We start from the raw sequence: 26,555 nt of genomic DNA, 5'->3' as shown, positions 1-26,555 counted from the left end.
GGAACCCCGGGGAAAAAAGGGCGGCCCACAAGGGGTGTTATAAATATGGCCCGACCAGGCTCGGCCATGTTGGAAGTTTGGCGGGGCCCAGCGCCCAGGGGCAAGGACCAGGACCCACCCCCCAGGGACACGAACACCCCCGGCTCAGGTGTAATATGAACCCCCCCACCGTGCGGAGAGAGCACCGCCGGGCCCAGGGAGCCGGCACCCAAGGGACACGGCCGCCATCGCCAAGGGGCCCGCACCCCCCACCAGGGAAGGGGTAGGGGACAGATGGACCCAGGTCCCACCTTCCTTGTAAAATGTGTGTGCGTGTATGGGTGTTTGAGAGGGTGTTTGTGTGCATGTGTGTGTGTTTATGTTTGAATGTATATATTGAAGGGGGAGGGGTGTGTGTACTAAGGGGGGTGCAGTTAAAATTGGCGAGTAGGGCACTAAGGGGACATCTCCTGATTACTCACAGTGATGTCCCCTCACCTTCCACACCAAGGGGCCCTAAATGTCTAAGGTGCGGTTAAAATTGGCGGGTAGGGTGCCAGGAGGACATCTGCTGCTTGCTTGCAGTGATGTCCAAGCACCCCCCCTACCAAGGACCCTACATGTCTAAGGTGCAAATAAAACCGAAAGAGGGGGGGCCCACTCCATACGGCAACCATAGGAGGGGGCCCACTCCCAAGTAGCCCCCCCCCCAAGGCGCATCGCAGGCTAGACCCCCCACCCCCTCACCCTAATATGAGGTTATATGAGGAAGGGGGTAAGTTGGGGACAGCTGGTAGACTGTCCCCCGGTGGTCAAACAGCCGTCCCCCAGCCCACCCCCAGCAAAGGGGCCAGGGCCACCCAGCCCAGGGGCTCCACCCCCGGAGGCGCCGACACCCCAGGCCCGGCACCACCCAGCCCACACAGAGAGAGAGGAGCCAGAAAGCGTCGCCCCCCCCGGAGCAAGCCCAGGCCCCCACCCCCAGACGCCGGCCCTAGAGGAGCTCTGGTCAGGCCTCGACGGGACCGAGGAGGCCAACCGGCCGAGGCAACCACTGATTGCCTCAGCGGAGACCCCGACCCGCTAGCCCCCCGACCCGTACCAATAATGGGCCCCCCTCCCCCCCAGAACGCCCCCCGACAGGACAGGGCCGACAAGCCCCACACCCCACCCTACCCCAGACCCCGCAGCCGAAGCGGGTGACACCCAGAGCGACCGGGGGCCCCGAGAGGGTTGTCCCGTCCCGTCCCAGAGCCAGGGAAGGGCCGATCCCAGCCCCAGGTGCAGATGGGCAGCCCATCCGGCGCCGCAGGGCCCCCCGCCAACCCCCCCCAGCACAGGCAAAGGGACCACCCCCCCAAGCCAAGCCAGACCACCACCCCACCCCCCCACCACGCACCCCCACACCCAAGCCCAGAGGACCACGCAGCGCCCCAGCCCGCCCCACCCAGGCACCGAACCCGACCCCCCGACCAATGGAGCCCCCCACCGCCCCCGCCAGGCACCGGAAGCCCCGACCCCCACCCCAAACCACGGCAGAAGGGCAAGGGGCAGCGACGACCAAGCCCCCCACCCCCTAAGTCATGGAGTCAACCACAGGAGACCAGAGAGACTGAATTCTTTCAAAGTTACTTGAGCTTTGGGCTGACATTTTTTCCAAGCTGATATGATCAAACAGCAGATTTCGGTGTTGACTTATGTTTATATTTTTCTTGTTTTTCCAATTTATTAAAATAGTTTTTTTGGCAAGACAAAGAGTTATGAAAATGATAGATGCTAATCCTTCTTCTATATCGATGGCACTCATGTCACCAAGCACACAAAGTGACGGTGAGGCAGTGATTGAAACCTTAAGCCAGACTGATAAATCGGCACATACCTGCTGCCAGAGAGCCTGGACAGGAGTGCAGAACCACAGTGCGTGCATGTAGCTGTCAGGTAGATTATTATCACAGTGCTCGCAAATGTCTGAGATTATTCGGTTTCTGAAGGATTGAAGGTATTACACTTAGCTATGAGAGTGAGATTGTCCACCAATCACATCACACAATCACATAGAAGACGGAAACTGACAGGAAGCTATATCCTCAACCAAAGATCATCTACGACAATTCTGTCAAGAAGCCAGCTCAAAAGACAAAGCAGGAGGAGGAGGGTTGTCACCAGGAGAGCTTGAAATCAGTGAGGCTTTGTTTTGAGGGACATCAAAAAAACCTGAAACCAGGCAGGACAGTGTGAGGTAGATGAGCAGGATGAAGCACTTATAGAAAAAGAACCCACAGGATATAGTAACTATTGACACAATAGTTACTATCATGGCTCACTATTGAGCCAACAAAATAAATAAACAAAATAAAATAAAAAAGAACAAAGAACTGGATAATAAAACTATAAAAAAAACCCTGTCTTTTTTATAGTTTCTGTAGAGTGGCAATAGTTCATTTCAAATTCTCCTCTGAGTTGTGGGTGGGATTGTTGGCACAAAGCAACCACGCCCCCTCTTCCCCTCTCCACTAATGAGAACTCTGAGTTTGGAGTCTGTGGCCTGCCAAGTGTATTTTCTGTCACAAACATGCTTTTTTAAAAATAGCATTTTTTTTCGTCTGCTTCTGAATCATGATGATTTGAAGAAAGAAGCACAAAAAAATATAATTTTGAGTTTAATTCTCTTAATATATGTACTCCATTATCAGAAAAATGCCACAAGACCAAGTTAAAAACACCAAAAACACAATTTTCATCAGAGGGAATCTTTAAGTCTGTTAGGGTGTTTTGATCTTTGATGAAAACGTTCTCCGCTTTGCTGCCTTCGGCTCATAAATGCAGTTAGCATTTCTGCCGCTGACATCAAATATGCTAAGCTTTTTATTCCTTTGGGGCTAGACGACTAGCTTTTATGGCAGTGTGATATGAAATATTTGATAAAATAAAGCGCTCCAAAAAACGAGCACAAGAATGCACAATAAGCTTCAACAGCAATGTGGTTTGAGAAAGACAATCTTATAGACCCTTACTGAGGGGTTTTTCTTTGCCCATAAGCTATCATGGCTATGAATCCTTAGAATAGACAACAGAATGTGGCTCTTGTTCCTCCTGCAGCTGCTGTCATTGGAGGACAGTTGCAGGTCAGAGGACGAGGACCAAAGGCCAGAGATATGCATGAGGAGCTTCTGCAGCTGCTGTTGATACTCTGCCTCTGAACAAGTCAGATGCTGAAGACGTTTTGAAAGTGCTGCTTTAATCAACACTTTTCCCGATCCTGTCCCAAATGGGACCAACCTGAACATGCGGGCTTCAGCTCATGTTGCAGCAGTGTGTGTGTGTGTGTGTGTGTGTGTGTGTGTGTGTGTGGGGGGGGGGGGGGGCAGTGAGAAGAGGTAACTGCAGTGCAGAGGAGGTGAAGGGGGGTTTATTTACATATCTTACAAAAGAGAAAAAAATTAAGAAGCACAGCTTCATCCTTTCAAGCTTATTTGGCAAAACCTCAAAATTATTCAGTAACTTGAGGCTTTGGTAAATGCAGATTCACAAAAACTATAAACAGCTATATTTTTTTGACTAATTTCAGTCCAATTAATTAGACACACACTTGAAATAGAAAAGAATAGAATAGAATGTCTTTGTTTATATGGCACTTTTCTCAGAACAAATCACGAAGTGCTTTACAAAAGGAGCATAAAATCATATAAAAGCACAAAGAAGTAATAAAAACAACAATAGTAATAAAACAAAACACAGTAAAACGTAGTAAAACAAGAAATAAAATCAACTAAAAGCTCTCCTGAATAAAAACGTCTTGACCTGAGATTTAAATCACTCGATCTGAGTCAATCTGATGCAACAACAATGGGAGGGAGTTCCAAAGATGAGGAGCAATGGCTTGTATGAGAGATCTTCTCTAGTCTTAAAGTGGGTTTTTGGAATGCTTAAAAGATTTTGGTTGGAACACCACAAGGATCGGGCCGAAGAGTATGGGGTTAAAACGTCAGATTTGTCCGTCGGAGCTTGACCATGCCAGACTCTAAAAACTAGAATTTTAAAATCAATTCTAAATTTGACAGGTAACCAATGTAAAGCAGACAACAGAGGAGTCATGTGTGTGTGTTACTGGTTCCTGTTAAAAGCCCTGCTGCAGAGTTTTGGACAAGCTGAAGACGGTTTAGCCCTTGTGCTATCCCAGGCACTTTACCATTGGGAGTTGGGTCATCTAGACCCCACTAGACATTGTGTTGAACCTTTTTTCTTCAATGATTTGTGGTCTTCACTGGTGTCCATGGATTACATGAAATCTTTCCACCTTTAACCACCTTTGTCATGGTAGGGAGAACACGTCAATGTAAGGATCGGGTCATTTGGACCCCATAAGAAAGCACAAGGATTAGGGGATGTTTGTTAAAACAGGTAAAAAGAGAGTTGCAGTAATCTAAAGGAGAAGAAATAAAAGAGTGGATCATTGTTTCCTGGTGGAGGTAGTTTCATTAGGTATCAGATTTTATTTACCGTAGTTGGTTCTATCTATTTAAGCTCTGTTTCAGTTGACCATCAGCCAGTTGCAGCCTGCATGCTTCAGGCACGTTAGGAAACTCCTGACAGACACAGAAACAACTAATTTAATCAGTTTAATAATCTCATCTGAACTGGGAATTCTTTTATATTCGTTAAAAAGAGGCAACACTGGACAAACCAAAGATTTTAATGACCAAATGTTGGATGCAGTTTTGTGGTCTACTGCTGTGCAGGCATTGATTTTTTTCTACCGGAAACAATAGAACTGTATTTTTTTAACTTTAACCCAAACTGATTTAATAAAACCTTTATTGTGTCTCACAATGAATTGGATGCACATTTTAAAAGTGCATTTTTTGTTGAGCTGATGTTAATGTTTGTCTCTGAGAAGTAAATAAATGTAATTATAAAATATAATTTCATGCTCATTTAGAATTTATGATTAGATATGAATATGTGACAAACATTTTAAAGCTATCTTATTTTAGCCCAAAATCATCAAACAAAAAACACAAACAAAGCTTCAGGAAGTGAAAACTCATGCAGAACAGAGGGAGGGTCTAAGGGCAGGGATGCCCAATTTAGACTAGTGATGTTTAGTTTAACCATTACCTGTTGAATTCTATGACTTCCTGTTCTTTATGATTTCATTTTTGTTACACAATTATGCATGCCACGTTTTTGGGGGTTTTGCATAAAAAACAAAGATGCATAGTTCATTTCAGTGGCAGCATTTCCTGCATATAGGCACTAGAAGCACAGAAATTCTTTTTTTTTCTTCACGCTGCAGTTGCACAGCTCCTGTCCCACTAGAATATTATGAAACTGACCTAATTTTGAAAGCTTGCTGCAGGCAAAGATATGGGCTCTTTTGTACTTTTAGTTTCATACTGAATAATTGATTCGACCCTCCTTTCCTTACAATCCTGAGCCATTGTGGATGGAATTAGATTAATATGTGTCATGGTATGTGTCAGTCCAACTGCATGCTTGCAGTGCTTTCGGTGCAGTCCCATTTTTGTGCAAAACTTTCACATAAGGCCAAGTTTTTGTCTGTTAAATCAACAAAAGGATGAAGCTCAACAACAATCGTTGGAGAGTGACATCAAACTTTGTTATTACTGAGCACCAAGAGGTTCTGAGAGGATCATAATACATGATGTGCCACTGTGAACATACCTGGCATAATATCACTCCCCCCACATATACACATTGGCCACCCTCACACAAACGCTGACATGCATGCCTCAGGACTCTTGCACATTCTGTTTGACACCTTTATTTAAGTGCTCTCCAGCAGCCTGGGGTCTGATGAAATATTCAGAGCAGGATCCCCGTGCCTGCTGCTGCCGCTGCTCCTGTGTTAACAGCCCCCCCTTTAATTAAAGCAGAGTGAGCTCATGCTGGAGCCGCCTGCAGGCAGAGGCCGGCAGAACCTGCTGCAGATGGCCATTTGAGGAAGTCACAGAAATATTAAGAGGGAAAAGAGACAAAAGGAGGTTCAGGTGAGTATTTTGCTGTGAGCCTCTCAGCTTCACCTCCATCCCTGCTCACTGGGATGGTTCTCCATTGCTAAAGAAACTAGAAGGCCCTGAACTGTGTTTGATGAAGAACTAGAAAGTGCCATATTGAGACTTTTATTGGGGTAAATAAAACGTTTCTTTAGTTTTTATTGAGCCTGATATTTATAATGCTCATCAATGTTACACATGTTTTTGAACAAAGAACACAACAAACTTCTCCTAAACTACAAGTGATAAACATGGATCCCAAAACATTGATTGCTCCTTTAGGAGGACTTTTGTTTTACATTTATTTCATTCAATGTTTACAAGTGTAGCTTAGGAAGCTCGGTATCTAGTGAAATATACCAGCATATAGCAAATCTTTTTAGTAAATTTCCTGTCTGCTTCCACATCATAAGGTGGGCACCCTAAATTTGGTGAAATAAGTCAAAAGTTCCTAAAATAAGAAGAAAAAAATACTTTAAATTAGCAAAAAATCTTCCAATATTTGATTTGATATGGTGTATTTCAAGCAACCAAATAAGAATAGTACACAAAACATTACAATCATCAGTTCATACAATGAAACTTAGGATAATTAAACATAAAATTAAATACTGTTGAAAGAGTGGAAGGAAGCGAATTTATATAATCCCACCCCTGTTCGACTGTAACCATTTTATTACATGATTTATCATTATCCGGTTTATAACTTTATCAGACAGAATAAAAAAATTCTTAGGTATCAATAAAGCACATGACAAAGATGAATTATGAGAAGACATATGGTTTTACTAAGAACTCCTATTTAAAGAAAAAGAATTCCATTCACCAAGACATATTATTGCTTTTAAAAACTTTCTTGATAAATTATTTTTCTTGCAAAACAGAAAATAATACAGTTTTTCTTCAAACAAGTTTTTTTTAACTTTAAGATTCTGTTTTTGCAGTGTACTCTGGCTGGTATACGGGAGGAAGAACAGACATTTTTTCTTGAAAGGCAAATCTTAATAACTGAATAAATAATCATAATAGTAAATATGTGAACACTTCCCTGCTGTAACTCGTTGATGCTTATTTAGTTTCCTGAGACATAGGAAGCTATCTAGTATATTAGCGCAACATATGAACAATTATCGTGACAGTAAACCATAAAGAACATGCTAACAAGTCAACTAAATGCTCTATATCACTTCAAATCACTAAATCCATTGCATTATTCATCCTCTGTGTCGCTTTTGAGACATTCCACCAAACCCAGCATAAGACTGAGCAGTGCTTCTTCTTCTGCATTGCTGTCAGTAGCAAATACTGATACACACACCTACAGTGCCCTCTAGCGGGTTTTGCTATTTATATAAAAAAAGTCACATACAAAACGCACCGAGTATAAGTCGCACCCCAAACTACGCAAAAAAATGCGATTTATACTATGAAAAATTCAGAACTTCTTTATGTTTTGTTTCACTAGTTGCTTTGTTTGTCCAGTGGTTCATCCAGAGATCTTGAAATAAACCCTGACAGCTCATTTTTATAATGTTTCACAAAGAAAAGACAACATTTGAATGCAGGAACAGCTGATTGGACTGCAGTGCCTGTGTCTGGGTTGAATCTTTGACAAAATCCATAGAAATGCGTAAAGGATTTGCAAACATGGCACTCTGCTCCTTTGCGATGGGATGTATTTTGAACGAGTAAAAACCCCAAATCACAAATGGAGAAGACCTTTTTCATGGATTTTCTTTGAAGCTTTAATAATAATAATGGATTCGATTTAACTGTGTTTTTTCAGAAGCTCAAAGCACTTACAATGTGTCCATTATTCATTCACTCCTCATTCATATTTGGTGATGGTATACTGATGTAGCCACAGCTGCTCTGTGGCAGACTGACAGAGGCGTGGCTGCCCCCGTCAGGCCCCTCTGACCATCACTGGGACATTAATGCGCATTAACTCACCAGTGTAGCCACAGTGGAGGCAAGGAGGGGGACGTTTCTTGCCCAAGGACACAACAACAGTTGACTGGGGGAGTAGGGATCGAACCGCCGACCCTTTTATCATTGGATGACCTGCTTAACCGCCTGAGCCACTTACAACAAACTTAAGCCCCTCCACCCAAAAAGATGAGCTCGGAGGGCTTTGAAAATGTTAAACTGCCCCATGCAGATCTTCATCCCCCTTTATTTGGCTTTCCTCCAGATCATCCCATTATCTGCTCCGACTTTTGCACTCTTCTAATGTTCTTCAAAACAATGCTAAAACGCCTTTTGTTTATCATCAACAAATTAAAAATTGATCACACCGAGTAAATGTGTCTTCAGTTGACAGCTGAGATGAAAAATATAGCATTTATCAATTGCATGGCAATATCTTCTTTGAGACCTCCTGAGTATTGATTAGGTTTGACAGCTTCCGTTGCACTGATGAATCTGGGAGGGAGGCGACGTGTCCCTGCCTTCTCCAGGGTTTCATCTATCTCTCATGCTCCGGTCTCCAAGCAAACCTCACACCTAAATGCTTATTTAAATGGGACACAAATCACAGAAGACAAACGCCTGCCCGAGTGCCCTGCAGCATCACTTCCATATCGTCACCGTCAGCTTCGGTCCCACAAATGTGATGAGCAGAGAAGCCTAAGCGTCCTGATGACGTGAATTATGATGAGCCTCTGCAAACAGCAGCTTTTTAACCCTTGTGCCATCTTAGACGACCCCACCCTTACATTGACGTGGTATCCCTACCATGACAAAGGTGGAAAGATTTCATGTAATCCATGGACACCAGTGAAGATCACAAATCATTGAAGAAAAAAGATTCAGAGCACTGTCTAGTGGGTCTAGATGACCCAGCTCCCAATGTTAAATTAACTAGGATAGCACAAGGGGTAAAGAAACACACCAGCTAGAGCCTCCATGTTTCACAGCAGCATTACAATCTTTTTTTGCACATTTTAACAAAATGTGTTGCAAAGAAAAATGTTTAATTAGATGTAAATCTCAACATAAAAATGATGCACATGCAGAAGCCGGCGAGCTGAACCACATTCCAATCAGAGCTGCAGCCGCCTTGTCTCAGCAGGACCATGAAATATATGAGTGACATGAAGAGTTTGATGCTGCAGTGGTTTTTGAGAAGATCAATAACTGTGACCAATAAAGACTCTCGGCTGTCTCTCGAGTGTTAAACGGTAGGTTTGTCATCATCAACAAAGCAGCAACACCAAGAGCTCTCTGCATGATGGGATGTTGCAGCTCTGTTTCATCAGACATCGTGGAGGAATTATGATTCCAGTCCTAACTGTATGAGGGTTATAAAGGTGATTTTTACAAACATGGATCTACATTCAGTCTGGAGAGGAGGCTGAAAGATAAATATGGTAAAACCGCAGTGCAGTTTCATCTAATATTAAGGATGTACAATTAATGTGACTAGCAGCAGATAAAGATTTCTGCTAATAGATTGTCCTGCTACCGTTGTGCTTTGACAGTGATGATCATAAATGCACTACTGTGCTTAAAGCAAACTTTTACTTGTTGGCTGTGCTTTAAAAATTCCTGCTTTTCCTCCCCTGTTGAGATTTCTACGCACCAATTGGAGCTAATCTGCACCACCAAGCTTCCCTGAGAGTTCCTGACACACAACCTTTAAAGGAGACCTCAACAAACAGGAGAAGGGGAAAATGAGTTTCGAAAACAGGAGTAAAACATTCTGCTTAAGGGTTAAAAGCCTGTAAGATTGTTGATTCAAGACAGGGTCTAAAAGAAGAATATCCTTGCTGTGTATTTTGGGCTTTTTAAGAGCCGTAGTTACGAGGATAAACAAAACCTCCAAACTATCTGTGCATGTTGGCTGTATAATGATGTCGATTTTTTAGCAAAAATGTCAGTGTCTTGTCGTAGCATGGCTCATCACTTTCTTAGTCTTAAAAAAGTACAGTAAACATTTACAAAAAGGATAGCCATGTGTGTAAGCTTGACTTGTTGCAGAAGTAAAGCATAATAAGTAGGAGGAAACACATAAGCCCCCCTATCATCAGTTCATTGGCCCTTTTGGATGAGATGGCTAAAAAATGTCAGCCTACCCATGTCTTTCCTAGGACTGTTAAACTATCAAGGATGTTACATTTTTAACGTGAAATCCCTTTTAATACCACAACTTTACATTCTTCACAAAGATAAATTGTTTAAGTGGACAACTTTTGAGAACTCAAAGGAAGAATTGGAAGTATCTAAGGTCTTTATCTGTTTCAATTAGGCAGCTCCACTTGCCTTCAATGCATCACCATAAAGACAGCATACAAACCTGAAGTGTTTTCTCAGCCAATCCAGGGAGATCTGTACACGGTAAGGATGTTTGTTGTTTTACTCCACCATTGATGAGAATCAAAGGCACTGTAAAATTTAAAGATATAGGAAGGGGCTACCTTTGGTGATTATTAAATGAACAAACTAATTGAAGAAATAACAAAACGTAGCTTATTTGGCAGTCTGAAAAAAAATCCTGTGAAAATAGTTATTCAATTCATGTGAAATTTAATCCAACAGCACAAGAAAGGTGCCCTAACTCATGCACAAACTAAAGATTTGATGGACAAGCCTCCAAAGAGTCAAGAATCGCATGTTTTAGCCCTGATGAATGATAGTTAGATGCAAACAACACTTCTCTACGCAAACTCTAAACTTGAATTTTAAGTACATTCTGTAGAAGTGAGTGTAATAATGGATGATTAAGGGCTTTGTGTGTGCACTTTGTTGTAAAAAAAATAAACTAAACATAAGAGAACTGAGTAAATAGTGCCTGGAGATGAGGAGGGAGTCTTCAATGTTTACTACATACCACTCAATATTTTTGGTCTAATATTGAACATTAGTACATCATGTTATCATCATTGCCATAATCATCATCAACATCAACATTATCATAATCATTATCGCCACCATCATCAATATCCTCAGAACCATCATCACCAAATGGACATTGCTGTTACCCAAGCGGAAATCTGGCACTTCATAAAATCAAGCACAAACACACACACACACACTGACACCTGGAAAAAACCAGCATAACCTATTTAAGAATTTTTTTGGAGACATAAATGTACATTACACAACCTCCAAGATTGAGTTGTTCAAACCTTTTTCTTTTTTGAACTTGTTAAAGTCGGAAATAAAATCAAGTGCCTAAAGCCATCACTCCCTCCCCGATCCATTTCACAATTTATCAAATCAATCATGCATAAAAAAATGACCTAAGTGTTTCAGATATACTGTCAGATTGCCTTTTGTTTGTCAACTCTAATTACTGACTCGCAATCTTCCCCAGCTGTGCTGGTAAACTCTTTTCGAGCATTTAGTTAAATGATCTTGATATTCTCTACTAATAATTCAAACCCTAAAGGTCTACTTTTAAAAGGGTTTGTCTTTCTGTCCGCCACTGCAGACGACACTTAGAGGGATCCAGGATCCTTGTGGACCCAGTGTTACTTCATCGGGGTAACACATCAAACTGCCTCAACACGTGTAGGTCTGAAAATCCAAGTCCTGCCTATAGGCTCAACCGGAAGGAAGTGCTCTGCCTAAATGAGTCAATGTTACGTCCTCCTAAGGTCCCCTGTACCTGCAGGAGGAACCGGTGTTTGATGTACAGTGGACTGGTGAGATGAGACCCACATAGCAAATTAAGGTTCCAAACTTGCATCTCAGGACTGCAGGTTATCTGACCAATTGTCTTGAGAATGACCACATGTCAACAGGTCAGCCAGGTAAACGCTTAAAGCCCCATGGCAGTGTTGGCCAGCCATCAACAGTTTTAATGTAAACTGGAGAGCTCACAACAACAGTAGATGGGCAGGTCAAAACCCTCAATGATTTGACCCTTTAACACCGGCGCTTTGTTGATGATCTTTAAACTACTGTTAACAGTTCCACTGTTTAAGCAATTAACGCAATTCTGACATATTGTTGAGCTGAGAAAAGCAGTTTTATGATAATATGCAACACTTAGTAAAGTAGTAGTAACAGTACACAGTAGAAAATTACTTATACCATTAATGTAAATCAACTGATTCTGATGCAGAGAAAAGCAACTTTACACTCTGCTACTGGAGAAAAGCACTTTACTACCGTGCATATCAGCGCTAATTTTTTTTCTGCTTCAAAATCAGTTAGAACTATGTTAGATGTGTCATGGTGGTTTGTAGAGCAAGTGTTGTTTTGTGTTGCCAACAACAGCTCTGGTATTAGAGGATTAACTTGATATGCTCCCATTTCAAAGTTTAAGAGGAAACTTCAGCAAAAATGTGTTTCTTGATCAGTTCTGCTTGAAAACTTTCCACTAGGCAAAGAGAGTGGGAATTAGAGTCTAACTTCAACTTTTCAAACCAGGCTGCCTCACTGGTCCTGATGTGACCAGGCAGATAACCTGTGTCAGGCTGTGTGAGGACACCAGCTAGGGAGCTGAAAACATTCATTCATTCATTCATTCATTCATTCATTCATTCATTCATTCATTCATTCATTCATTCATTCATTCATTCATTCATTCATTCATTCATTCATTCATTCATTCATTCGTTCATTCATTCATTTTCTACCGTTTTGTCCCTTTCGGGGTCACGGGGCTGCCAGAGCCTATCCCAGCCACTTGTGGGTGAGGGCAGGGGACACCCTGGACTGTTCGCCAGTCTGTCGCAGGACCATATAAATCACACACACATTCACTCTCACACATAGGGACAATTTAGAGTTTCCAATTTACCTATGAGGCATGTTTTTGGATGGTGGGAGGAAGCCGGAGACCCCGGAGAAAACCCACGCAGGCACAGGGAGAACATGCAACCTCCACACAGAAAGGCCCCCCATTGATGTTCTGTTACAGGTCCCCCAGCCGGGACTTGAACCGGTTGAAGCTGAGCTGAAAACAAATACAGCTTTCTTCTGTTATAAAAGGACAACTTGTCCTTGTTCGCTGAACAGCTGAGAATGACAAGTCACAGATTTTATGTTAAAAAAAGAGTAATTTTTCTCTTCAGGTACTCTGATGGAAGTTTCGAAGCGTAGGTGGGAAGAATATTTTGTATTTTCCCAGTGTCAGGAGACTTTGAGGTTGTAAGATCCTGAAAGCTGTTTGTGTGTTGTGTAACCCTAAATATCACACAAATGTATTATATCTGTGTTAAATCATATCGCTCCTTTATGACAACATGGTAATAAAATAACAGAAAAATTTGTTGAGGAGTTTTTAAAGTCCGATTTGTGGAAACTTAAACCATGTTTGGCTGGGTCTTTTAGAACAACAAGATTTTTTTAATTTTTATTTGAGAGCGGCTGTACTTCTTCCAGTCTTGTTTATGGTAATTGAGGGTTGGATTTTGAAGTTTGATGTTCCCTCTAGACTAGTGTTTTTTTTTTTTTTTTGTTTGGCAGAAAAAGTTGCCACTTTAGACCTCAGGGGAAAATTAACTCTGATATGATTGACAGACTCTTCTTTTTAGTCTCGTCAGTAGAAAGTTTGTGTTTACCTGCAGTGTTGAATGGTTCTGATCGGACCGGACATCCAATGTTTTTAGACAAACGTTCAATCTGAACTCCCTTTTCATAAAAATAACTTTTAAACAAACAGTGACTCTTGTTTTTTTTTTAATTTTGGTCTGCAGTTGTTAGTGTTTTTCTGGGTTAAATTCAATTCCTATTAAGAAACACAAAACAAAACACAGAATGACACCAGCAGAAGAAAAACAGATACAGCAAACCTTCGCTGCAGACAAAGTGAAAGAAGTCATTTTCCTCCAGCTGGATGCTCGTTAGGCGATCCACCGCATCCTTTTCCGTCCACTTTGAGAATGTCTGTGGACCCTGGTTCAGTAAAAAGGTGAAAAATCAAACCAAAACTTAAATTCCCCAATCATCCACAGGATTGTGTTTTTTTCTGCATTGTGAAAGTCCAGAAGCTTTAGTATGGATTTTTCCTGTGAGAAACTCCTGCGATCCAGGACAGATCAAAGCAGTTGAGTCCAGATGATCTGTGCGGTGTTTAAAGAGAGCTTTGAAGGGTCTGCAGACGTGACTGGAATGATTTGAGTGGGTCAGAGGCTCGGAGATGATGATGTCCTGGGGTTAGCTGGATGAGGCGCGAGGAGGTGCAGCTGGCTGCTCGGCTGAACAAGGTAAAAGGTTCTCTGTCCGGAAGCATGCATCAAATCGTCCGCGTGAGTTTGGATGACACGCACAAAAGAAAAGCAACACTAAACAAGGAAATTAAAAGTAGGAAACTGCAATAAAATTACCTAATGGGTAAAGTGAATGAGAAGTCCAAATAAAGAAAAAAAAAGTATCAAAGACAATCAGAAGCCTGTTTAACTTGTCACATTAACTACAGATTTTAGGTTAATTTGAACGTCTTAAGATCTTTTAAGTCATTTAGTACCTAATGCATTAAGAAAACATAGATCCTATTAGGGTTTAGCCAGCAGATATAGGTATATGTGCACACTGACTAGTTTGGGAATAGGCTAAATGAAGTATGAAAGTGAGCAAACATTTAAATCTGTAATTGTTTTTGCAATTATTTTCTTGTTATTTATAAAATCCAGGTGTCCAAGGCAGAAAAAAATATGTATATTTGTATATGCTCATTATTGTTTCAAATAACAAATGTATCACACTTCTGTATGTACTGTACTGTATGTACTATATGGAGTTAAATTCATAATAACCACATTCATTAGATATTATTGTTTCTGCTAAATCTATTTTCCACAGACTTCCAGTGCTGGTAGATTATTTAAAACAAGAAATTATTTAAAAGAAATGTACGGTATTATTATTTTTATTTTAAACTGATCATGTGGTTGGTGTTTTTTCTCCACTGAGCGGAAGGAACTGTGTGGGCAGCCCGACGGACGGACAGAAGCATCTGTTTTCTGCTTTTTTGTCAGTTACATGTAATTCTGCTCAAGTTTATCAACATCTCAGCTCTTGCTTTTCATCCGTCTAACCTTCTATCCTTTAAGAGTTACATGGAAATACACATAAAAAACCACAAGACTGTCAGTTTGTATTCAGCAAAAGATGTACAACAAAAAAGTTTGAGACGTCCAAGAATTCTCCATTTGAGTTTGTTCTTTTTCTTTTTTTTAAAGAGCGTTATTTACAACCCCAGTAATTTTCATGTAGATAATGAAGAAAACATTCTGCATCATCTACAGCAGCTGTCAGGAACAGGAGGATTTGAAAACTAAAATGCATTATGTAGTGAGAGACTTCATTCAGAAGGGGAAAAACTCAGGAAAAGATAATGAATCCCTCTGAGGAACATGACAGTTGGGCAGATGATAAGAAACTGCAAAATGTTTTCATAACTAGTCTGAGCAGGATGCTGAAGACTGATGGATGCTGTTGCAGCCACAGGGAAAGCAGAGGCTGCAGGACTGAATGGCTCAGAAACCTTCAGACTGCTCCTTTTCTTTGTGATGCCACTGAGAGAACAAACCAACAGCAGAACAGAATAAGGAGGAGGAGGGAAGTGAAAATCACAGACCGGAAGGCCACGGTGCTGGAGGGGAGCATCCAGCTGTGGGGTTACGATCAGGTCAGCTCTGTGCTCGGCTATGTCTGCTTGTTTTGGGCGATTTTTCAGTCTCACGTAGAGCTTTTTCAGTCTGCTCTATGATGTCAAGAGTCTTCATGGTGAAGATGCTGTTATTATTTATCAATTTACTTATCAAGTATCAGAGTGAGTCTGTCTGGCCGCCGAGGCTCGCACGCTCTCAAATACAAGTTCTTACAAAACAGCAACTTTAGCTTTTAAAAGTTCTGTGGGAAACTTCAGAGTTCTTGTTTGGGTTCTACCTACAGAAAATCCCTCAGGTAAACATGCTGATTTAAAACCAAAACATTCAAATGAAGAACAGTTTGGACAGGTTGAGCCCAATGTCCAGATGATGCAGAAATATATAGGCTTTTAGAATGGTCTCCCTATTCTATGAAGGGCTCACTTTATTATTATTTTTTTTTTAGATTTTTTCCTGTGCAGTGAGAGCAGAGGTTTAAAACCCCCTGACATTTCTCAGGGTTCAGCGAACATCAACAATTATCACATGAGCAAGCCAGCTTTCAATGTTTTTTCCATTCCAGCTTCATCTTTTGGAATAACTTTTACATTTTTCAGGATCAAATAGCAGTCTGGTACTGAAGTAGCAACAGGGAGGAACAAACCGGATATTCAGTATGATTCCAGAAGCTAATTTTCTCATGTGAACAACTCGTCTGTAAACATGTGTCAAGCCTGCAGCATACGGGCTATCCTACTGCCATGGTCCACAATTATCCATAAAGGCTTGTTTAGGTAGAAAGATGATCGATGTTTTTCTCCATATGGAGGCCCCATACTGACAGTCGTAAGGCTTTAACAACCCGGCAGGCGGACAATGTTTGGTGATGGCAGAGTTGGTCAGTGTGACGTGCCAAGTATGAATTCGTGCGATCCTTTACACAGTCTCAGGCGGCACAGACCATTTGCCTCAGATCATTTTTTCCCCAAATGCGTGCTCTCTGTGGTGAGTCCTGCTGTCAAAACAGCAGGTGTCTGGCTGTTATTGCCAACAGATTTTCTCAAACCGGACTCAATTGTCTGCAATGAGAGTGTTGCTGAGATTTGGCAGAGAAAATGTGACATTTTCAGAGCTGCTGAAAACAAGCAGGATAATGGAGTAACTCTATTTTTTTAATAAAAAAATAAAAATAAAAAAATAAAATAGAAATAAAGTAAAGTATAGAATCTTTCAACAGTGGTTTATAGATTACATTTCTTCAACCAAGACGGTTAATGAGAACCAGTTCTCAATTCTGGTAAACTACAGACTGCAGAATTAGAAATATGTAATGCAAGTGCAATAATTGCAGGTTAAAGCACCAAGCTGCCGTTCTGATAAACTAATCTGTAGTGTGGCTTCAACAGGCAAAATTTCCTGTGAAGTGCAAGAACTCCATTAAAAACCATATCAACGCATCCAATAAAAAGGCTTATATCATGCACAATCATCTTTTTGAGCTTTTAATTGTATTATGATGTTGATTCCTCATGAAAAACAACCCCCAAAGCGGTAATTTGATCCATTCACCCATCTGTGAGTATTCCTTCTATAACCCTTCTCTCAGAGCACCAGCCCCTCCCAATCCACAAAAACGAGTGGGTCCTCACATTGTGATGTTACAAAGTGGAGAACAGCCCCTTCCAGGAAGAGTCTGCGCTGTCAGCACCGCCCCCAGGCTAACAAACACACACACTTTCTCCACTGAGCTACCGTTGATTGGCTAAATGCTTTCACTTTATATCAAATCAACTCAAATCAACTTTATTTATAAAGCGCTTTAACAATAAAACACCAAGAACACTAATGGGTAAAATATAAGCATATAACAAGCAAAACAATAAAATAAATAAAATAATTAAAATTAGGTTACAAGGCAGTAAAAAATAGCCGAGTCTTGTGGAAGGTTCAAAGCTTGGCTGTAAAAATAGGTTTTAAGTGTAGTTTTAAAGAAGCTGATCAGCTGACCTGAGGCACCAAGGAGGAGTGTAGAGGGAAAGAAACTCAGAGAAGTAAGGCAGGGTGAGACCTTTAGAAAGATTACAAAATTATCTTGAACTGAACCCTAAAATAAACAGGCCGCCAATGGAGGGAAGCCCGGATTGGTGTAAAGTGGTCTCTCTTTCGTGGTCCAACCAGAACACGAGCAGCAGCATTTTGAACCAGCTGCAACGTGAAAGAGAGGACTGGCTAACCCCAAATAAAAGGGTATGACAAGAATCCAATCCAATAGCGTGGATCACTGTCTCAAAGTCCTGCAGAGTTAAAAATGGTTTTACCGCAGATAACTGCCACAGATAAAAAAAAAATCAGTTTCACCACAGAAGTGACGTGACAGTCAAGCTTAAAATGACTATCCAGTATAAAACCCAAATTCATGACAGTGTTTAAAATGTGGAGCCAGGGGACCCAGGTCCAGAATAGAAGAGTCATAGCGGTTGCTCTGGCCAATCACCATTACTTCAGTTTTGCTCTCAAAACTCAAGTGGCTGCACTCCAGCCATCTTCTGATTTCAAGTAGACATGACAAACTATTCAAGGGATGAGCCGTTCTTGTTATTTTGCACAATATGCACATCCATCTTTGCAAAAGTTTGCATGTTGCCTATTTTGTGGGAGAACCACAGACACGCTGCCGAGGCCGGCTCTAGGGTGACCTCATGAAATGGGCGGCACCCACAAGGAGCGAAAGGCGGTGCCTCAGAGATCGAGTGGTCTTACTTCCAGGAAGGACATGAGCTGTGAGTAAGTAAGTCACAAAATAGGAGATAAAACTGATGTCAAATAAACAGATATCCTAGGTAAAGCTGTCTTATATCACAAATTGTGGAGATTCCAGGGTTGCTGTAACGGAGATGTGTCCAATTTTCTAACAAAAAAAGCCAAAAAGCTCATCCACGACACAGTTTTGAAGGAGCTGAAGCAAAACACTCAAAAGCGCAGACTTTTAAAGCAGAATTCACTGATGTTAGAAAGCCTGAGAAGAGTTTTGAAGACGTATTTCATATAAAACTGTCAGAATTGACAGTGACATCCAAATCTAATGACAAGCACAAGGCATTCGTCACTTCAGGCATATCGTTTCATCTGGATGTCAAAGCAGGAGCAAAAAAGAACAAAATTTTACCCAGAAAAGCAGGTTGTGTGTCCTTTTCCTTTAAACATTAGGTTAGAACCACTGTTTTTGGAACCCACTATATTACTGCAGTGAGATACACAAACGAGAGAAAACTCATCCATCACTAAAGAAAGAATGGTTGACCTCCATGGCAGTGAACCCACAAGTTCAGCCAGGGGAAACACCAGTAGTTAACGTTCTGTCCATGTAGAAGAACCTTCAGGATACAGTAAACCCTTGGTTTTCGCGGGGGTTTCGTTCCAAAAAGAACCCATGATAGGCAAAATCCGTGAAGTAGATACCTGTATTTTTTTTAGAATTATCATACAATTAAATGCTCTATTTAATTTGCTCTATTATGCATTGAAAATAATTAACAAACCATTTTACAGGCTCAAGCATTTGTTTCACAAATCAAAGTACTTTAGAAACGTTTTTTTTTCAACAAATACCTTCTGTAGTTTACTGTCAAATAATAATTTTAATCATCGATTTTAACAGAAGGCTTCAAATTGCGGAGATTAGCCGATTAATCGACCCGATTAATTGGATTAAACGGGAGAAAATTTAAAATGATTAAAAATACAAAGTACAGTGGGACAAATAGTGATTCAGGTGTATTTCACTGCTCTTCAGACTGAGCCGCTGCATCCTGACTCCGCTCTGCAGTGTTTTCTTCTTTTGAAGCCCGCGGTGCAGGTGTGTTTGATCGGGAGAAGAACATAGTGATAGGCAGTTGCCGCTCTTTTTCTATAGGTTTTAGAGAAACTTGAAATTGCAAGATGATTTGCACGTACGTGTTGTAAATTTGGCAAGCTGTTTTACGTTCGTGGACTTCTTAAACTGCAACGTTATTGACGCACAGGTATAGAAAAAGCGGAGTGAATTTTTAGCCAATCAGAATGCAGAACACAATGCATGATGCAAATCCGTGAAGTAGCGAAACCGTGAAAAGTAAACCGTGTTATAGCGAGGGATCACTGTCCTGAAAAAGAAGACGTCAGGCTTAATGACAGTCCTCACAGAGGAGCAGCGCAGACATAGTAGTTATGTAGCTGCAGCTGCAGTGAACGCGACTTTTACTCCGAAAACCGTCCAGAAGAGAATAACAGAAGTGTGACATGATAAAGGAAACAAAACTTCATCTGATCATCATCCGAGGAATTTATAGACTGCTCATGAGTGGAGGAAGAACAGCAGCAGTAGACTAAGCACTGAATATTATAACTTTCAATTGTCATGGTAATTACTTGAAAGTACTTTGCTTTTTATCTGAGATCAGATCTTGTCCAAAGCCCAAATTTTGTGTGAAGCTTGGGTTCATTTTTAGAAACAGGATCTCCTTTTGTTGCAGTCTCAGAATAACAGCAAAGGTTGTCCCGTCTTGGTTTGAAGCTTGTGTTTATATGAGTGCATCTCCTAAATGTCTAAAGTCCTCGGACGACCCCTGGTTGCAGTTCCTTCACACACCTCACTGTAAAGCTACATACAAACCAAACTTGGCCTTCATGAGTTCACACAGTTCATACAAAAGGCTGTTTGAGGCTTTGAGACCCGATTATGTGTGCTTTATAACAAAAACTACACAGTTGCCATACTCAGCATTTTTCCACAACTCCAGCTTTATATATGTCCAAGGACTGATCTTGGAAAAAAAAGCTTTCCGCTTACATTTTTTTTTGAAAAATGCTTAATTAAAGAAAAAAAAAGGCTTAAATAATCGAATATGGGCGTTGACTCAGGTGTTTTAACTAAACATCTGAGCAGACAGGATTACACTGAAGATTTGACGTAGACCAGAGTTAGAGGAAGCTGTGGGTGGAAGGAGGACGCTGGTAAAAACAGCACCATTTCATCAAACCCAAAGGGACATTTGCAGCCCTCTTACAACTACTCTTCTGCTGTGGCAGAAACATCTTCATGAAACCAACAGAAACTTCACTGGAGTTTCTGTTGGTTTCATGAAACCAACAGAAACTTCACTGGAGTTTACCCAAACGGCAAACTCCAGTGAAGTTTCTGTTGTGGCAGAAACATCTTCATGAAACCAACAGAAACTTCACTGGAGTTTGCCGTTTGGGTAAACTTTAAATGTGCGGCGCCAAGCATTCCCTTCTTGAGCTCAACAATAAGAGAAATTTGCACCATCGGGGGTGTTGCTTTGTTCACGCCTGTTCAGAGGAGAGGCTGAGCAAATTTCACTGTCAGGGAATATGGGACGGGAAGCACTTCAGGTTCGGCTTGTCCCACCATACCTGGAATAAAAACACGATTTCAGATGCAGAAAACATTCTCCTTGGAAGGGGGGGCTGACGAGCTATCGGGACATATATGCACCTTCAGCATTTCTTAAGAGTTTTGCAGCTGAGGCTGATGCTTTGCAAAGGCTCCTTTTCTTCTTTCTTCCATTGCCTGGCTCTCTGAACGTATGCAAATATCTGAGTGGTGGAGAAGAGTTCCAGAGTTTCGATGCAGCTGTGCTATGTCCGGTGATTTATCTTATATTTATGCATTCAGGTGATCCCGCTTTAAGAGTGTGCCAAATCATCATTTTTAGTCAAAAATCATGGCCACCAACTTGGAGGCACCAAGTTGGTGGCCATGATTTTAATCTTATCCGTGGTTTCTTGACTTTACTACAGATCTGTCTTACACTCTTTTTTATACAGTCCAGAACTGTTAAATAATAATAAAAATAGAACAATAAATAAAATAATCAAAGACATAAAGTTTAGATTGAATTCAAAAAAGGGTCTGTACAAACATACTCCTGGTTTGCCCATGGATTGTATTTAAAAAACCCCAGTAATGACAATGCAAACTACTAACCATGAGAAACTCTCAGTATCTATCTGTTCACGCAGCAGCGCGGGCAGGGAACATGGAAAAAAATCCTCCTTAGTGAATTGGGAAATAGTGGTTGGTGAGTTTAGAGAGGAGCTGTGGATCCAACAATTCCACATGACACACTTAACTTTTGCTGAGCTGTGGGACCCCCTGTGGCACTCGCTGTGCAGTGCCCAAGGTAGCCAGTTCCTACCAAAAAGTGCATTTCCATCCCGTTCTGTCTCATTCTATTAAAAAAAAGGGTTTTCATTGCAGTTTTGCAAAATATGACAATTTTGAAACACCTTAAAAAACCACCTCCTCCAAGTGCAAAAACCTTTTTCGATAAATGCTATTTTTTGTTGTTTCATGTATTGTTTCCATTAGGCGAATTTGTTATCGCAAATCACTTTGTGCAATTTCATGGTCAATGAAAACGCAGCAATTGCTGCTTATTCTTTCCATTTTTACATGTTTATCGCATGTAAATTGTAAAGTCTGGTGTAGTCATTTCCTCAATCGTTTTCATTGAAAACAAGACTAAATGTAGTTCTACATTGATACAACTGAAGGTAGGACCCCCTCATGGCTTGGAGGACACGTGCATTTGTACAGTCTGCATTAATCAAAGAACAAGTTTGTTTTCAGGCAACTAAATCCGAAATTTTGTTCAATTTGCACCTATGGTTTACCACACAAAAGGCAACATAGACCTTCCAAAGAAAACAGAAACCAGTTGCAAGTGAAAAAATCTACTAATATATTTCACCAAGCAACACAAGTTCATGATTTGTAAAAAGAGAAAGAACTGTTTAAAAGAAAAGGGATTTAGTGGGATGACGGTGCACACGTCTGACCTTTCTTCTTTCCTGCACTCCATTCTTTGTCCTCCACTGAACAGAGACAGCGAAACAAAGTACAGCAAACGCCCTGATGCAATGTTTACATAAGGTTCACGGTAATAAATTAGTATGCCAGTTAAGTTCAATCTTCCACTGAACCAGATATCTTTCATTCATTATTGATGTTGAGTGAGGAGCTTTCCACTGAAGACTCTCTGGGATTCCCAAAGCCAAACACAGCATCAAAGGCTCCCAGTTTTTTCTCAACTCTCCACATTACACGCTCCATCTTCCTCGTTTGCTGCTTTCTTTCCCTCGCCGTATGTCTTTAATTATGTTTTCACTTGTAGATGATATGAAAGCGGGATGAACAGTGCACTGTCTGCTTTTGTGATGTCTTTATTAAGGGCCACATTTTACTGAGTGGGGATATTAAATCAGTTTGGGTCCTCTAATGTAGAACTCACACTGTATCCCATAAAGTGAAAATGAACCTAATGGAGGATTTTTTTTTTTTGCGTCCATGAAACAGAAATTACTGGATGGAGAGGAACAGATTTTTTTTTAATGATTAGAACGCTTCACAAATACTTTGTAAGTTAACAGAATTAACTGGCATGCAAATGAATCTGGCTTTTGGTATTTAACACTACAATAATCCAAAGGAGCCCCACAAGGCTCTAACTATGGACTAATTTATATTTTACAGGATTAAGCTTTATGATGATACTTTAATTTTTAATTTTAGGTAAGTTGCAGTTTTCTCCTTCTCTGGCACAGGCCTGAAAACTTTAGAGCCTTATTTTTCTGTCGTTCAGTCTTGTTTATAGTCATTAAAGAAAGTCACTCAAATAGTCACTCAAATGAAAAACATTTTTTTGTGTTTTTAACAGGCATTTCTCTGAAGATAAAGGGCATTTGTGTTACTTCTGTTTGATATTTTATTCATTTTGCAATAGAAGAAAAATCGTCGTCTGAAAAAGAGCTCATTTATGACTACCTGCTCTGAGCTCTTAGCAACAGGAAGTGGAAAGGAGGATGGGGTTGTTCTGCGATAACAGTCCCGCCCATACCTCAGAGACAAATTTCCAATTAAACTACTGCCTCTCTGCAGAAACTATGTCCTAAAAAACAACACAGATTTTTTTATTTTGCCTAAAAATGGCATAATCACAAATAAAAGACCACTGAGAACGCTTTGAGAATAGACCAAAACATGAACGGCGTGGGACTTCTAAAGTGATGTGTTGACGGCTGATAAAACGGAGTTCATTGTATTTTCTCATAAGCAGGAGTTACCATGCAACATCTCACCCAAAACAACTGCCCAATGTAAATTGATAGAGCGAAATATTTTTTTGTGAGCATGAATTTTTAATTTTTTACCCATGTCAGGTCACAGGCTCCGTACATAGCTTATCCCCAAGCCGTGAAAGCCATGACTCCCCCTGACCTTCAGAGTATTGGTTAATTCCAACATTTCAATTCCCCAACTCTGAAACTCTGATGTTCCTGTCCATATTTCAAGAATTTGACATCCATTAAACATGTTTATAATTGCATTTAAAAGTTGAATATTTTTAACACGACTAAGCCACGAGGTGGATGTTTTCTAGAAGGTCGTTGGTTTATGCAGGAAAATAATATATAAAGAAGATTTGAAGGAAAAAAAACCTTTTAGAAAAAAGCAAAACAAGGAGTGTTGAAAAATGAAAGTTTTAGTTTTGATTGTGAAAAACAAAAGTGCTATAAAAACAACTGATGGAACTAATCACGATAAAATTGGACATTTGTTTCCTTTAGATTGTTGCTTTGCTGAACTTTGTCCAAGTCATCAATATTACATGGTGCTGCTGAAGAGTCAGGCTTCGCTCACTAAAGATATAAACTGAAGCTGTGAGTGACTTGCGTCTGAAATCTGTCCTTATTCAAACCAAAACTTGCTGCAAACCACGAATCTTCAACCTGATGGAGTAACAAAGAACAGGCAGCAAACAGGGGTCTGAATTCATTTAGAGAACGGTGAACTGCAGAGAGGCTTCAGCTCCCAGGCTTTGGAGTGACGAAACATCAAAGCCTGTGAACTGCAGCCATGGGAAGCATGAGAAATGAGCTTTCAAAAGGAGAGGAGCTGGAGGAGGGGGTGCTCTCAGGTACAGGGAGCTTCCAATGACATCGTCGAAGATGGAGGAGGACTGTGTCATCAGTTCAGTCCTCCACTTATTTAGGAGAGCATTTCACATCACAGAAGAGTAGTCCTGGAAGTCATCATCTTCATCTTTGTTCAGCACATTTTCTCAATAAAAATCAAATTCTGAAATGAAGTTAAATCTCAAATCAAGAAGTTTCCAACTGAGATCAGTCGGGATTGATAATCTGGTTCATTTCCAATCATTTTAAATCAAGACAGATCATTTTTACCTCAAGATGGCCTTCAGAAGAGACCAACAGATTATATCAGCTGATTTAACGATGAAACTCCCTCTTCCTCATCACCTTCAGCAGTTCAGGACCATCAGGTCACGTCTTCATCCTCCCTGACCCCCAGCGCGCTCATAGTAAAAAGTGAATCATCATGTCAAAACGCGCAGCCAGCCAGAGCGCACGTGCAGGTGAGAGTTCTCAGAACTTTTTCCCCAGCATTTAAAAGACAAGCTCACCTCATTCTGTGGCCGCTCCACGCACGTGTTTTCCGTCCAGCGGTGGGTCTCCCGGAACCCCCTCCCGCAGAGATGGGCTGCAGTCGGATCCCGACCCGACAGTGATGCTGTGCAGCCGCAGATCTCTCTCCCCCTGGATTCCTTTAGGCGCGCTCGCGCTCGGCACAGGCGGGGAGGAATCTCGCACACCTGCCCTACACGAGCGCGCTCCCAGCTGACTCCACGAGGCATGAGCTGCGCCCCCCCCCCCCCCCCCGCCACCCACTCCACGCTGAAAGACGCACGGCTTCATCTAAACTTCTGAACACATTTTTTCCTGTTTTTCTTTTCATTCCATGCGGATCAACTGCACCTTAAACGTGTTTGTTTGCAGGCAGAGACTGACAAGAAGGGGAGGGCTCCATCCCCACGGTGTAGCAAACTTTCATTGGCTTAATGCTCCTCTAACAAAAAGCATTCCCTCCATTTCCAATCAATCATATCTTTGTTTTACTTATTTATTAGTTTATTAGACAGGAACATATTTGCACATTAAAAAAGCATGTAATGTACCAGAGTTAGCCAAAAGTTTTTTTCATCTGTAATATCTAGCATTTCACATATGTAATGGTGCATCCAAGCTCGTTTTCCTATAATTTATGCTGATCAAAATATTCAGCAGGCACAAATTCACAAACCGTATACTTAATTCTAATTTAATCAGTCAGATTAATTATACTGCTTTTAAGTTGTTCTTAGGTACTTAAATAAGTACTTAAATAAAAAAATAATCATTTTAGACAGGATTGGTTTGAAATACTCCATTTCTGGTTTTCATAACTTGTTGTTTTCATTGAGGTTTTTATGAGGTTTCAATTTTTTCTTTGTTGCTTTTTTACCAGTTTTTATGTCTTTGAAACCATCTTGAGTAGTGACAGGCAGCAACTCTGGGCCAGGGACCGAAACACCAGCTAAATAATCACATCCATCGGATGAAAACATGGAGGATCTGTGGACAGATACAGAAATACAGACAAATCCCAAGGCAGCAGCTCTGTTTCCTGGGCTACTCTCAGGTGCAGCAAATTATTAAACACCCAACAACATCAGAAGAGGTGCCCCTCTATTAGAAAAGTCGGTAAAACACATAATATAAAACACCAAGAGACTTTGGAGCTGATAAAAATGTGAAATGACTGATTTGATGTCAAATATGTGGGTTTGTTCATATGGAGTAACAGACCAGGCGTGGTCTTTAGCTTTTCTAATTAAAAGCAAAAGTCTCACAGAGCCTGTTGGTATCCAGGCAATCTCATACAGACTCAACCCAGCTTGACATGAGATCAGATGAGTGTGCTTATAGGTGTGATGATGTATAAGCAGAAGATAATGCTAACTATAGCCTTTGCATATGTCAAAAAAATATTTTTTGTCTATATTTCCATCATGAAATGAACAGAAGAAAGGCCCAAACTCAATCATCTTTTCTATGATTAATGCAAAAATAAATCACAAAGATTTAAGTTAAAAACCCAAATTAATTAAAAAAA

The 26,555-nt window shown here is 40.9% G+C and overlaps 1 protein-coding gene across 1 annotated transcript in view; it reads right to left on the bottom strand.

The window, feature by feature from the left end:
* Positions 1-25,199, bottom strand: part of rarb (retinoic acid receptor beta) — an 85,149-nt gene extending 59,950 nt beyond the window's left edge. Inside the window, exon 1 of the mRNA XM_020707234.2 lies at positions 25,027-25,199. The gene's annotated coding sequence lies outside the window, so the exon portion shown is untranslated. The remainder of the gene's footprint in view (positions 1-25,026) is intronic.
* Positions 25,200-26,555: the final 1,356 nt, after the last annotated feature.

The sequence above is a fragment of the Oryzias latipes genome, chromosome 11, assembly GCF_002234675.1.
Source record: "Oryzias latipes chromosome 11, ASM223467v1".
NCBI classification, from domain to species: Eukaryota; Metazoa; Chordata; class Actinopteri; order Beloniformes; family Adrianichthyidae; genus Oryzias; species Oryzias latipes.
This window is presented reverse-complemented; position numbering and strand designations above follow the sequence as displayed.